Here is a 13,312-nt window from a genome sequence, read left to right on the forward strand (position 1 = left end):
CTCAGTGAAGAGCTAAGTGGACCCTTCAAGGGACTCTACATCTCCATGGGATCTCTGTCCTTTGGGCTTTTCAAGACAAAAATAGACAAAGCTATATTTGCCCAGTGCGAGTGCTAGCAATACTCCAGCTGTCTGCTTGCAGCAGGCTTGGAGACCCCAGAGATCCCTTTCTGCCAGCACTGCCGTGGTTTGGTGGCTACTTCAGCCTCTCCAAGCTGTTATGCAGGCTCAGACGCAAAGGGTGAGCTGAACATTACAGGTCTGTCCAGGCTCTACCTTGTGGCAGCGGGATGTTCGGACCCTGTGCTTGTGCATGTGGCTATGTGTCTCACGTGACTGCGTGACCACTAACAGAGGAAGATGACAGTTGTCGCATCCCTGGGGAGCCTTGTGGTTGGGCCTGTCTGTGAGGATATGGGGATATGCCATGTCTAACATATGTTAGACAATTGGATCTCAATGTATGTTTGTGCCATGGGGATATGTTAAACATTTGGATCTCAATGTATTTTTGGCTAGCACTTTGCTTGTAATTCTCAGGCACCATTCAGAATAAGGAAAATTTTGGTTTCTGGAAGCTTTATTGTAAATATCTGAGGGCCTTCCTTTTAGCAAAGCTAGTCTAAGTTTCAAACTAGTCTTTTTCATTTCTGGGAGATGAGTCAAATAGGTTTGGGTTATAACCCTGTAGGAGACACTAAGTGTAAGCACTGATGAGAAGAGAGAAGGGCCTTGAAAATGCTCATTCCTCAAAGGAGAGAGCCTCTCGGTTCCTGTTCTGCCTGAGTTCTGGTATGGTCAGGCCCTGTGCTAATTTTAAGAGGGAGGTGCATTGTTAGAGCCTAGGAGAACATTCTATGATATATTGGAGATTTTTTGTATTTACTCTTCTACTTCACTTGTAATGGAAATAAATCTTTGTCCTGTTGTTTGTAACAAAGTCTCTCTCTGAGTTTTTCAAGCCTTCCCTGAGCTCCTGAAACCAGGAGAGCAATGATACAGAGCAAGGTGCGCACCACATGCTGCTCCTTGCATTTCGCTGTGCCTGTCTTACCTTGGTTTTTTTTGGTCTGCCTAGGATTGCTGAAGACAGGGAGGAGGGGGTGGCAAGGCCTGGTCAGAGGTGGCTTACCAAATTTCTGCAACACCCCCTGAGTCACCAGTCTGCTTTCAAAGTCTCCTGTCAGGCCATAAGTGTGCCCCAAACATCAATGCATGAAGCTCCAGCCCAGCCAGGTGCCTCTGCTAAAAAGGGAAAGGTGGGGAAACCAAGGCTATGACCTGTGACAGGAACACAAGCGGAAAGATGGGCAAGGGAATCGTGCTTGGTGTTAATTACTCTGTGATTGCCCCAGTGTGGAGCCAGGCCAGCTGGAGAAGGTTTTACTTCTGGAGACAACTGAAGTTATGTTGCCTGTCCTGTGGCAGCAGCACCAGAAATGCTTGGTCTTGCCTTCTGCACCCCAGGCCAGTGAGTTTATTTGGCTGCAGAGATGGAGTTCCTGAAGCCGCTAGTTAACACGGTGTTCACCTTGTGCAACAGCAGCATCTGTGGGAACAATTCATCTAGCAACAACCGTAGCTAATGGGGGGTGTAACAGGCCTTCAGGGGGAACTCCACACCTCAGGGCGATGATCTAGCTTGCACATGGCAAAGACAATGGCAGATGTTGCCCCTTCTCCTGCTGAGAGGGTAGTGACTGGCTTCTGGAGGGGTTTTGAGGGAAAGCGAGCTTTGCAGCTGGTGCCCTGTCAACAGCCCAAGCTGCCTGGAGGACTATGAATGAGATGGAAACAGGTAGTTTAATCTGCTAAGTTATCAAAGAGCAGATAGGAAGGTCTTCAATAGCTCTGGGGCTCCCAGGTATGATTTATCTGCCTTTGGAACAGGCCAAGAAGTACATCAAATTTATGAGAAAGAGTAGGCGGGGGAGGCAGCTGTCATTTGGCCAGGAGGGATTGCCTTGGAGGGAGTCCAAAGCTTTGTCAGTTGTAGTTAAGAGGTCAGTCTACGCAGCTGGAGATGGGCTGTAGCCACATCTGTTACCTAGAACTGCAGTGCCAGCTTTAGTGATCAGAGAGGATGTCCCGCTCGTGCTTTGCCTGGGTGTGCACTAATGTGAGCACAGGAAGGCTGATGCTCTTTGGGGGACTAATTGTACAAAGAACAGCGTCACACGCCTGTCTTGGTGTAGGCCTGGAGCCCTGATTCACAGGCGGCACCATCTAGACAGCAGAGCTGATTTCTTGACTCACTCCTTCTGCTCGAATTTATGTCTTCTCCCCGTCTGAGGCCAAGAAGTCAAGGTGGGAGATGGTAGGATCAGCTATTCCTGGAAGCTGGGATTATTTCTGGGAGCTACTTTTGGATCTGGAGCGGTCACCCCAGCCCCTCCTTGTGTGGGCAGACTGAGAGGGAGGGAACAGGGGTCTCTGCAGGGAGCCCCAGCGCAGGGCTGCCAGACTCTGAACTCTCACCACCTCCATCAGTATTTGAACACAGGGTGCAGCTGGTGGTCCCTGAGGCATATAGGGACCAATAATGTAGTGAGCGTGAAGCAGCCTCGCCACGCTGCTTGGGCCAAGAGGAAGAGACCATATCCTAGCCTCTTCTGCTGACTGGAAGTCTATGGGGTCGTTGTATGTTTAGGGACAGATGTCTGGCTGAAAGTGGCCATGGAGTAAGCAGGAACGGTGGCTGTGGGCTGGCTCAGAGCACCTCACTGAGCCCACTGCCCTCCCTTTTTTTTCTGGTGCCAGGAAGCTCAGATTTGCTAGCCAATGAGGAATTTGCAAAGCTGTTGTCAGGGTGTGAACTACGAAAAGAGATCTTAAGTAACAAAGGAGCTAACGAGGAGCTTCTGACCGTTTTGTTTGGAGGCAGCCCTGAGTCAGCAACTAGAGTTCTTTGTCTGATGCTAAAGACACCGCTCACTTGGTGCATGAAGCCCTCTGGGTCGATCATACCTGTGGCTGGCTCTTGCAAGGAGACTGTCCACACCTCATGTTGTCCTCTTCCTCTTGGAAAAGGCACTCATTAGTCCAGGCTATCACCTTCTGAGGTTAACAAGAGGCTTCATACCACTTCTGTAGCTATATGTTTTAGCACATAGTCTCTCATCAGGTTAGTGCTCACTGGAGTGCGGGCCCTAGACTTGGCCAATAAAACAGTGGCTCCCTGGCCACCCCGTCCCAACCCATCATACTGAGTCTGGGGTGGGCTAGTCAAAAAGTAGCAACCACAGAGATGTCTGCTGTGATAGGAGCAGCAGGAGGCGGTGAGTCCACTGGGGGATCTTGCTGTGCAGATCAAGGTCTTGCCAACCCATCTGAGTGTGTGAGGGATCCTCAGAGCCATGGCAAAATGGCACATTATTTGTAAGTGACAGCCCAGTGCTGGAGTCTGGAAAAGAATACCTAGCTGCAGAAATATTCCCCTTGCTTGAATGTTGTAGTGGGATGGATCACTGTCCAGCTGTTTAAGCAGCAGCCAGCTGGATGTAGGCATAGATGTGCCAGTGTGAATTGTTTTCTTCCTAACTCCTGTGTCTGTCCCTTCCTTTACCATTACTGCATGCAAAAGTTTTAACAATATAATATTTTCAGTTATTAATCTCATAGTCCAAATGAATGCAGTGAAACCTCAGTAAGGCAGCCGAGATTGCTATACGCACACAAAAATTCTTAGTATCTACCCCTGTTTCCTGATGTTATGTTCACTCTTGCTGTGTCCTGAGGTTGATGGCTGCAGGGGTAGGGGGAAGGGGGTCCTACAACAACTTACCACCATCCTGATGTCTTCAATAGACAGATCATGATGTTCCTGGTGAAGGTTTCCTTCTCTTCATCAGGAGGCACATAGTGATGATTTCTTCCTTCTCAGTCTGAGGTTCACTTGATTTTATTTCTGCACGTATGTTGTTTTTCAATGTTTCTCAAATTATTTTTTTTCCCGTTCTCCTTGTTGTCACTAAAATTGCCTTTACTTGAATAGCATAGTTTGCACTTCTGCAGCAATGAGTGACTGACCACTGCGATAGGCTGGGACCCATGGTATATTGCCCTGGAATCACAGACAGTTCAAGACACACAGAATAAATAATCGTTATTGTATAAATTAAAACAAATATAGGTGCTAGTTGTCTGACCACCGATTGCTGTCACAGCCAAGCAAGCTAAAATCAGCTCAGGCCAAGACAAGACCAGCCAGGTCCCAATCCTCTGCACTGTGAGGTCAACACAAAGCCATGGCCCGTGAATTATAACATATTTGCAAGCTGCTTTTAAGACCAGGTCCTATCCACCCTCACAACCAAAAGACCTCACACCAGGGGGCTGGGAGAGGACTGTCTCCTGAGGTGTGCAAAGTTTGTTCTTCCTTCTGTTGTGTCTCAGGGCTCTACATCTGCTGTGGCCTGGCCTCCTCTGCTGCAAGCGGGCAAGTCTTGGGTGTGTGAGACAGATGCAGCCCAGGGAGGAGGTTCCTCTGCTGGGGTTGTGTCCACTGGCACCAACTCAGAGACCTTGCTGTGGGATGGAGGCTGGGAGCAGGGCTGGAGGCTGAGGAAACACGTAGAGGCAGTGGAAATCTCAGCACCTCAAGTCTCACCATGGATTTTTCTGCTGATGAACCACACTACGTATGACTTTGTCAAACAAAAGGAAATATGAATGGGAGAAATTCGAATGCAGCCCCATACGTGAGAGGTCTCACCACTGTGGGATCCTGACAGCGCTAAATGCCAACCCAGTGGGAAGGAGAAGCAGAGGAGAGATACAAAATTTCCTTTTTTGGAAAGGCCAACCTGAGCTTGTGGTTGCTGAGGTCTAATCACAGAATGGGGGAACCAGCCTTTTCTTTCACTAAGTGAACTACAGCTAATGTAAGTTATTTGCTTGAGCACAGTCCATGGTGCAGGAGAGCCTTTAGTTGTGCATTTGAGCAAAAATGCTTTCTAGCAAATGCATTTCAGATTGACCGGGATAATGATCCTAAACCCAGGAAAAATGCAATGGAAAGCACTCCAAACCCTGCCCCTTTGTGATGCACGTAGCGCCTTAAGGAGCTCTGGGGGCTGTAGTGAACGTAGTTTGGCTGGGCAAAAGGAAAGTGGACTGGATGGTCACATGAAAATCCCATGTTCTCCAGATGTCCTCACATGGCTTTGTATAAAGGCTGACCTCACGCTGTGGCTCCATTCTCCAAACAAGAGCAGAAATGACCGAGTTGGCCACAGATGCCTTGAGTGGTCCCACTCTGCCATGATGTGAGAGGCTATGCCTGGAGTATTATTGTTAATATTGGTGGCTTTACTCATGGAGGAAGCAGAGGATAATTCAGGGCTTAGACCTCTATTCAGGGAACACTAATTTTAAAAAAAGAATTAATGTTGTGAAGAACTGTTTTCCTTCTTGGGTCACCTCTTTCATATTTTGCCTTCATAGAGGTTTTCTCCTCCCCTTCCCTTCTAGAGAAAAGGAAAAAGAAAGCCCCACTTGAAGCAACTGGGGCAAACGGTTTCAAGCCTTCCCACTTAAGTGGATATAAAATATGCCAGCTCTCTGCAACAACAGGAGCTAGGCTTAAATCTATCACAAGGCCACCAGCGGTGTGACAATTGGCACTCTTACGAACGAAATCCTCATGTTTCCATCTCCAACAGAGCAAAGCCTTCAGAGAAATGAGGTGTCCTCCTCATCTTTAACAGCCACCGCATCCCTGCTGCTGGCACGCTGAGTGAGATACCGCGAGCTAAGCCACGCTCGGGGCTCTTTTAACACCCACGAGGACGGACGTTCACCTTGCTGCAGGCATTTCCATGGGGCCGGGACGCCTCTTCACTGCTCGCTTCTGCAGACGGCCCTGCAGGTCTCACAGTGCCCGGAGCACAAGGACAGGACCTTGCGACCACCCTCCGAGCCCCCCCGCGGGGGTGGCGACCGCCCGCAAGCCTCCCCCTCCCCCCCGGCCTGTCCCCCCGCCGCCGCCCCCTCCAGGACACACCGCCCCCTGCGCGCCGGTGCTGCCGCTTGAGGGCGCTGCCGGACCGCGCCGCCGGGGCGGCGGGCGAGGAGGGGCTGCGGGGCCGGCGGGGGCGGCGGGGCTGGCGGGCGCGCCGGGGCGGGCCGCCGCGGCTTCCAGGGCTTGGCAAGCCTGCAGAAGCCGTCGCAGGGCGCCAAGCGGCTGTGTTCGCGGCGGCGTTGGTTTCACGCGGGGGCTCGCCTGGCCTTGGCTGCGTTCACAGCCCGTGGAGCTGCGTGCTGGGGTCGGACGGCCGGTCTCCGGCTCATTGCTCATGGCGTTTCCCACGGGAAATGCAAAGCTTCAGCCTTTGGGTACCTGGAAATGGACGGCTAATTCCTGCATGGGGTGTAATGCTGAGCTGTGAAAACGCAGCGCTAGAGCTGCACCACCAGTCTGCAAATAAACTTTTCGACAAACAAGCAGTAATTTCCAGCGGCACGTAATTTTGCGCTCAAGCCACCTTTAGTGCTTTTGCAAATTACTTGGAAGTGGAGTATACAGAAGAGGGCTGAAAAAACAATCGTTATTAAGGCCACAAAGCTCAGAACACACTGTTTACCACACAAGCCGTTATCTTGGTTTCTTCACTCTGCATTTCCTGTGTTTAGTCGGTGAAAACCTCAAGTGGTCTGAGGGAGACAAAGGCGCAATCAGGCTCAAAGCCCCAGGTCCATCCAGATGGACAGAGTTTCAGCCAGTGGGCTGAGGCAAGTGGCCATTCCCCCTGCTTGATGTGGATGAGCCCACACCTGGAGTACTGGATCACTGGATATGATATATGATGGATATGGATATATTATATGTATCTCATATATGTGATATATCTGTATCATATATATCTCATATATATGGATATGGATATGATATATGGTAACCCAGTACAAGGAAGACATAGTTACACTGGACCCCATCTGAGGCCATAGAGGTAGGGAGCTGGAGCATAGGACAGGCTGAGGCAATCAGGTTTGTTCACCTGGAGAAGAGAAGGCAAGCGTGGAGCCTAACTTGCAGTCCTAAAGAGAGTTACAGAGAAGATGGAGCTGGGGTCTTCTCTGAAGTGCACCGTGATGGGGCAAGAGGCAAGGAGCAAAAGCTGTGATGAGCGAAAAGGAAAAACCTTCTTCCTGTGAGAGTGGGGCAGCCCCAGGGTGGGGAACAGAGCGGGGTGGATCTCCAATCTTGGAGGTGGTCAATAGTTCGTTGGAAAAAGCCCTAAGCAGTCTGGTCAGTTAGCCATACTTTGAGCAGGAGTTGTATTTAAGATCTCCAGAGATCTCTTCCCACAACTTTTTCTACAGTGAGGCCCCTTGGCCTCTTGCACTAGTGAAAGACCTCAAAGGACCTGAAGGAGGTTTTTCTAAGAGGAATACACAGCCGCAGCCCAGCTGAAGTGCCTCTACACCAATGCACGCAGCGTGGGCAACAAACAGGAGGAGTTGGAAGCCACAGTGTTGCTAGAAAGCTGTAACCTGTTTTCTGTTACTGAAACTTGGTGAGGTGAATCCCACGGCTGGAGTGTGGCTATTGATGGTTACAGGCCAGAGGGGACAGGCAAGAAAGGAATGGTGGAGGCGTTTCCCTCTACATCAAGAAACGGATGGAGTGCAAAGAGCTGTCTCTGAGGAACAGCCATGGACAGGGTAAGAATGAGCTTACGGGTAAGAATCAGGGACCAAGGCAACAAAGGGAACCTCATGGCTGGTGTCTACTACAGGCCACCCAGCCAAGGGGAGCCTGTTGACAAAGCCTTCACACTCCAGCAACAGGAGGCATTGCGCTTGCAGGCTCTTGTCCTGCTGGAGGACTTCAACCATCCCGACATATGCTGAAAAAGTAGCACAGCGAGGCTCCTGGAGTGCATGGAGAATAACTTCACGTGCCAGGTAGTAGACAGTCCTACCAAAGGGGATGCGATGCTGGACCTGTTGGTCACCAACACAAGTGAGCTAATTGGTGACGTGAGGATTGGAGGCAGCCTGGGGTGCAGTGATCATGCACTGGTGAAGTTCACAGTCCTGAGGGATATGGGGCAAGCGAAGAGTAAAGTCAGGACACTGAATTTTAGGAACGCAAACTTCCAGCTCTTTAGGGAGTTAGTCAACAGGACAGCCTGGGAAACTGCCCTCAGGGACAAGGGAGCAGAACAGAGCTGGCAGACCAGCTGCACCTGGGTCGGGACAGCCCCCAGTATCAGTACAGGCTGGGAGATGAAGTGATCAAGAGCAGCCCTGCCGAGAAGGACTTGGGGCTACAGGTGGATGAAAAACTGGACATGAGCTGGCAAAGTGCGCTCACAGCCCAGAATGCTAACCGTATCCTGGGCTGCATTGAAAGAAGTGTGGCCAGCAGGGCAAGGGAGGTGGTTCTGCCCCTCTACTCTGGTCAGACCCCACCTGCAGCTCTGGAGCCCTCAGCATAGGAAAGACATGGACCTGTTGGATTGGGTCCAGAGGAGGGACACAAAAACAGTCTGAGGGATGGAACACCTCTCCTCTGAGGACAGGCTGAGACAGTTGGGGTTGTTCAGCCTGGAGAGGAGAAGGCTCTGGGGACACCTTACTGCAGCCTTCTAGTACTTACAGGGGGCTTAAAGGTTGTAGATGCTCCATCCCTGGAAGCATTCCAGACCAGGCTGGACAGAGCTCTGAGCAACCTGATCTAGTTGAAGATGTACCTGCTTATTGGGGGGGACGGCAGGCTTTGGACTAGGTGACCTTTAAAGGTCTCTTCCAACCCAAACTATTCTGTGATTCTATGATTTCCTGGTGAAACAGGAGAGCCAGGTGAGCCCATGGAGTGCTGCTGAGCCCAGCTGGGTGCACAGCTGCAGTCCGTGGCAGCCCTGGCAGTATTAGAAAGGTATTTATTTAAGTGGTGAACACAGAACAGGAAGGATCAGAGCAAACACGGTCTGAGGAGGAAATGGTGGCCAAAGAGGGAGTGGGTATTTGCTGTCACCAGGATTTACTGCTTAAAGTCAATATTAGTAAATCAACCAGAAAGTTGTCTTATCTCTGCAAGACCAGGCTCTTGCGGGTTTGTATGGCTTTTCATCGACCTCTGGTAGCCTCCAGCTCTAAGTTGCTGGCCCACTTCTTTCTGCTTAGGCTTAGCTATGACCTCACTTCTGCTAAGGACGAGAAAACCCTCCTGGCTCAAAATGTCACCCATAAGCAACAGCCTGCCACAAATCACTGCTGACTTTCTGCAAATGCGGAGGACCCCATTGCACAAGAGCAATTTGAGAAGCGGGAAGCCAGGGTGCAAAAGCCAAGTGGCGTCTCTTCTCCCATAGAGCTGGAAGCATGTTTCCTGGAAGGTTACTGAAAGGTAATTGGCAGGGGACAAGGGAAAGTCTGGTTCTCCTGGATATGATGTCAGTTCCCCTTTTCTTAGCTGTCCTGTGATGGCTGTCAGCCCTCAGGATGTCTCCCCAGACTCTGCAGGACATGGGGACAGGACCTGTGGCCCTGAGATGAGCTTAGAGCAGCATGGTCAGCCCAGCGCAGCTGACATTAACAAACACCAAGCTGACTCTCAGGAGTGAGGAGACCGTCCCAGTGGTCATAGCCACTGCATATCACAGCATGCCTGCCATGGTCTGCGTGGTTCAGGTAGCAGGTCAGAGTGTCCTGGAAGAGCCTCACGCAGCCCTCTCACCCATACAGCACAGCAAAGAGGAGAGCATTGTGTTGGACACAAACCCAGCTCACTGTGATGGCCCCAAGGCTCAGAGGCCAACTCCCTGTCCTCATCACCTGCTCTTCATCACCAGGAAGGCTACAATCAGTCAAAGGTCTCTGAACTCCTCCAGCCTTCCCCTTTGTGTCAGACCCAGACCCTACTTGTCATGCCAGAAGCTGAAAATTTCCCTTATTGGACACTCTGTTGATGGCCCTGGGTAAAGACATCTGTCTGGGGCTCAGGAAGGAGGGAAGGGAGGGAGAAGGTGATGCACTGCGTCCGCAATACAGCAGCCCCCCCCCCGCCCCCAGATACAGCTGCACCTGCCAGCCTGTCCCCAGCTCCATTCAGACAGCAAGGACCTACATCAGGGGTGCACATGGACCCCCACGTGTCCAACTTTGCACCTGAACCCCATCCATATAAGCAAGACCTCTGTTATCTGTCCTCTTGTCAGAGAAAGAAACAGTGCATTGCAAGTAAAAGTGCTGTTAAGGAGGGCTTTATCTTTCCCTTGGTTATTTTGCGATAAGATTTGTTGCTTGCAGGCACCATCTGCCAAAGGAGCCAGTTAGAGCGAGAGCAGCTCTGAGACTGAGCCTGCGGTACCCAGCGTGACTCCAGGACCTCCTGGCCACCAAAGGCATCTCCACAGAGAGGGACAGAGGTGCTTTCTCGGGTTCCTGTGAGCCTCTGCCCACGGGGAGCTCCTCACCCCTCGCAGCGCAGGACAGGCACCACTGCCCACGTGGGTTTCAGCAGCAAGCATTGCCCCATGTTCACGGAGACCTCATCCTGCCAGGCCTTCGCCACTGGTGACCACCAAAGCTGCTCTGTCACTCCCCTCCTCAGCTGGACAGGGGAGAGGAACCATAACGAGAGGCTCGTGGGTCGAGATAAGGACAGGCAGAGATCAGTCACCAGTTACCATCACGGGCAAAACATACTCCACTTGGTGAAATTAATTTGATTTATTGCCAACCAAAATCGGAGTAGGGTGATGAGAACTAAAACCAAATCTTAAAACACCTTCCCCCCACCCCTCCCTTCTTGCCGGGCTCAACTCCACTCCCGATTTTTTCTACCTCCTCCCCTTGAGGAGGAAGGAGCAGCAGAGACAGCGTGTGATGAACTGACCACAAGCCCCATTCCCCGTTCCCCTGCGCTGCTGGGGTGGGGAGGAAGAGACAATCAGGAGTGAAGGGAAGAAGGAAGGACATGGTTGCTTTGTGCCCTCCTTGACTGATGGGAGCCGTGAGATGAATCTAAAACCTCCCAGAAGTTTCTTCTCCCCAAAATCTAAGGAGCTCTGGGATCCAGGCGAGCCTAAATCTCTGCGGATGTGGAGGTGGGCAACGTGGCTGATGCCCTCCTCCCTGTGAGCACTGCAGAGAGTTGGAGAGCTGGAAAGAGCCACCAGCTCTTGCTGGCCTCTACCATGGCACATGTGGGGCTCTGCCAGGCAGAGGGTCTCCTGGCCTGACTGGCAGCAGCAGGCCCTACAGCCCAGCCTCCTTGCAGTGTGGTGTGGACGCCATACTTGCAGGAAGATCCTGGTAGAGCTTTTGTGACGGTACTTAACCATAACATGGCCTCCTGCCTCCAGCTCCCTTTCAGGCCAGTGCAGCCTCAGCTGCCTTCACCCAGTGCCTTGGTCTGCGGTCAGCGTCCTCTCCGGCTACAGCTCCCTCCATGCTGCCGGGCTTCCACAAGGCCCTCTGGTTATGCCTGAAGTATTTGGGGTTATGAATGAGGTTTGGGTGGTTCATGTCAAGAAGGTGAGAGATCTTGCTCTGCTCCCACCAGTACCAGTACTGAAGGGGAGAGCGCAACCTTTGTGCTAGCTGAGATGTCTATAGAGACCAAAACAGTGCCAGGACACCTGCCATAGGGAGACCTGTCCCTCCAGGAGCTGCCTGTGGGGAATAGACTGCATTTGCTAGGTTGTGGGGCTGCTGGAGGCTTTCTGCTTTGACACCCACCAGGTGCTCTAGAGCTTCTGGGAGTGTAACTGCAGAGGCCATCCCAGGATTTTGGGGAAGGCTGTGCTAAGCGCCTGTGAGTGCATGCCCCTCATGTGGTATCCCTGGGACTGAAGCAGGGGAGTGAGTCAGTGATGTCCATCCTGTCACTGGAGAGACGGTGTTACTGGTGTCACTGGTGAGATGTCACACCTCCTGAGATAGACCCTGCAGGACTCTGGGGCAGCGGCAGCAACATCTCCGGAGCCACAAAAAATCCGTAAGTCCCCCAAATCAAGGGTGACCTCAAGGCCTGGCCAGCCCTGTGCTCTGAGAGATGGGCCCTTGGCAAGTCAGATAATGGCAGCAGAGAACTCCACCCCAAGAGGAGAAAGACCTCCTGTGTCCGGATACTACAGGAGCATAAGAGAGCCAGCCCCCCCCGCCACGCATGAGAGAAGGCTACCAGACCCAAAATGTGGGAAGAGAGAGAGGACACCCCGTTCCTGCCTGGCTCCAGGAGGAATCCTGGGTGCGTGGCTGGGGAGCCAGGGACATGGCAGCTGTGCAGAGTGGCTCCTGTCTTTGCCTCAAATGGCATTTCCTTGACAAAAGTGCATGGGAGAGCCAAGCTTTAGCCTTGTCACACTCAGTTGTTTTCAACTGTCTTTCGTCTGCCTAACGCGGCGGCTCAGCAAGGTTGGAGTGGGGTTGCCCAGAAATTGAAAACAAAATGCTTTCCAGGCTTTAGGAGACCAAGCTGTCTAACAGCGAGGGAAACAGACCGTGAGAAGGACCTTCAGTCTGAAAATAATAACATAAGGGCCCGTAGGGTTTACCGAGTGCAGGAAGAAGCCCAAGCCGGGCAGCTCCAGCCGTCTAAAAATCGCGGTGGGTTTCAGCTTTGCAACGCTGCTCGCATTTCTGCAAATCAGAAATGCCTTTCAGAAAGGCGGTTGGAGGCTTGTCTGTACACTTAAATTGCAGCGTGGTGGGGCACTGTGCAGCCCTCCATGGGACCACCACCCAGGTGAACCAGCCTGCCAGCAGCAAGCGCAGGGGGGCTCATGAGCCGCAGGCCGCAGACAACTCCCAAAGGGCTGGCTTTGCACCAGTAGCCGCCTTTCCCCCTCGTCGTAACCTGAAAGAAGCACAGAAAGTGGAGCGGCCAGGAGAGTGTGGGCTTTATTACTCACAAAGACCTGGTCAAAATCACCTTGCGGTACTTGTCAGGCAGTAGTCACAACATGAAAAAAAAACCCAAACAGAAAATTAAAATAGAACATGGGTGCTGTATTCATTATCCTAGTCGTCATTTTCCAGAGGAATATTCAAAGCTTCTGGTATTTCTGCTTCTGCTGGTTTCAGCACCTCCTCTTCACCTATAAGGCACGTAAGAGACAGTTAATTTCATGCTGGGGGGTTCTCGTGCGTTACCCCTCCGTGCTGTGCGAAAGCCCCCGTGGCCAGGCTCCCGTCATCGCCTGTGATGTTAGGTAGCTCCTGGTGGCCTGCCTCCTTTTCACAGGAGGCGGCAGTCCCAGGGGTTGTGGAGGAGAGCTGGAGAGGGTAAAGCCCAGGTGGGTTTAAACGCAGGAGGCAAATAAATGCAGCCCTGATGCTTGCCCATTTCAGGATCTCA

The sequence above is a fragment of the Phaethon aethereus genome (genome assembly GCF_964289735.1).
Source record: "Phaethon aethereus genome assembly, chromosome: Z".
Taxonomy (NCBI): domain Eukaryota; kingdom Metazoa; phylum Chordata; class Aves; order Phaethontiformes; family Phaethontidae; genus Phaethon; species Phaethon aethereus.